Source organism: Rhinopithecus roxellana, unplaced genomic scaffold (assembly GCF_007565055.1).
Source record: "Rhinopithecus roxellana isolate Shanxi Qingling unplaced genomic scaffold, ASM756505v1 contig2304, whole genome shotgun sequence".
NCBI classification, from domain to species: Eukaryota; Metazoa; Chordata; class Mammalia; order Primates; family Cercopithecidae; genus Rhinopithecus; species Rhinopithecus roxellana.
The window spans coordinates 1-1,856 of record NW_022142031.1 but is presented as its reverse complement, the minus strand read 5'-3'; the positions used below and the strand labels follow the sequence as shown (position 1 = coordinate 1,856).

Here is a 1,856-nt window from a genome sequence, read left to right as displayed (position 1 = left end):
TAATAGATATCGGTATAAAACATAGACATAATTGATATAGGTATAAAATATAGACATAGATATAATAGATATAGGTATAAAATATAAACCTAATAGATATAATAGAGATGGTATAAAATATAGATGTAACAGATATAATATATAGTAGTAAAATACAGACAGTAGATATAATAGATATAGGTATAAAATATAGACATAATAGATATAATAGATATAGTTATAAAATATATAATAGATAAATAGATATAGGTATAATCTATACACATCGTGGATATAGGTATAAAATATATACATAATAGATATAATAGAAATAGTTATAAAATATAGACATAATCGACATAATAGAAATAGTTATAAAATATAGACATAATCGACATAATAGATATAGGTATAAAATATAGACATAATAGATATAATAGATATAGGTATAAAATAGACATAATAGATATTATAGATATAGGAATAAAATATAGACATAATTGAAATAGGTATAAAATATAGACAAAATGGATATAAAAGATATAGGTATAAAATATAGACATAATAGATATCATCAATATAGGTATAAATATAGACATAATAGATATAATAGATATAGATATAAAATATACACATAATAGATATAATAGGTATAGGTATGAATATAGACATAATAGATATAATAGATATGTGTATAAGATATAGACATTTGCTTCTTCTCCGAGAAAACACCAAATGGCGGATGACGCCGTTGCAGCGGGGTGGTCCGGAGGCCCTGGTGGCCCTGGGATGGGGAACCGCGGTGTCTTCCGTGGAGGTTTCGGCAGTGGCATACGGGGCCGGGTTCGCGGCCGTGGACGGGGTCGGGGCCGAGGCCGAGGAGCTCGCGGAGGCAAGGCCGAGGATAAGGAGTGGATGCCCGTCACCATGCTGGGCCGCTTGGTCAAGGACATGAAGATCAAGTCCCTGGAGGAGATCTACCTCTTCTCTCTCCCCATTAAGGAATCTGAGATCATTGACTTTTTCTTGGGGGCCTCTCTCAAAGATGAGGTTTTGAAGATTATGCCGGTGCAGAAGCAGACCCGTGCTGGTCAGCGCACCAGGTTCAAGGTGTTTGTTGCTATCGGGGACTACAATGGCCACGTCGGCCTGGGTGTTAAGTGCTCCAAGGAGGTGGCCACCGCCATCCGTGGGGCCATCATCCTGGCCAAACTCTCCATTGTCCCGGTGCGCAGAGGCTACTGGGGGAACAAGATCGGCAAACCCCACACCGTCCCTTGCAAGGTGACAGGCCGCTGTGGCTCTGTGTGCTGCGCCTCATCCCTGCACCCAGGGGCACTGGCATCGTCTCAGCGCCTGTGCCCAAGAAGCTGCTCATGATGGCTGGTATTGATGACTGCTACACCTCAGCCCGGGGCTGCACTGCCACCCTGGGCAGCTTCGCCAAGGCCACCTTTGATGCCATCTCTAAGACCTACAGCTACCTGACCCCTGACCTGTGGAAGGAGACTGTGTTTACCAAGTCTACCTATCAGGAATTCACTGACCACCTTGTGAAGACCCACACCAGAGTCTCCGTGCAGCGGACCCAGGCTCCAGCTGTGGCTACAACATAGGCTTTTTATACAAGAAAAATAAAGTGAATTAAGCCTGTTAATAAAAAAAAAGATATAGACATAATAGATACAATAGATATAGGTATAAAATATAGATAGATACAATAGATATAGATATAAAATATAGACATAATAGATATAGGTATAAAATATAGACATATTAGATATAATAATTATAGGTATAAAATATAGACATAATAGATATAATAGATATAGGTATAAAAATATAGACATAATAGATATACATATAAAATAGACAAA

At 38.4% G+C, this 1,856-nt stretch overlaps 1 pseudogene; it reads left to right on the top strand.

The window, feature by feature from the left end:
• Positions 1-741: 741 nt before the first annotated feature.
• On the top strand, positions 742-1,595 carry LOC115895771 (annotated as a pseudogene).
• The last annotated feature ends 261 nt before the right edge of the window (positions 1,596-1,856 follow it).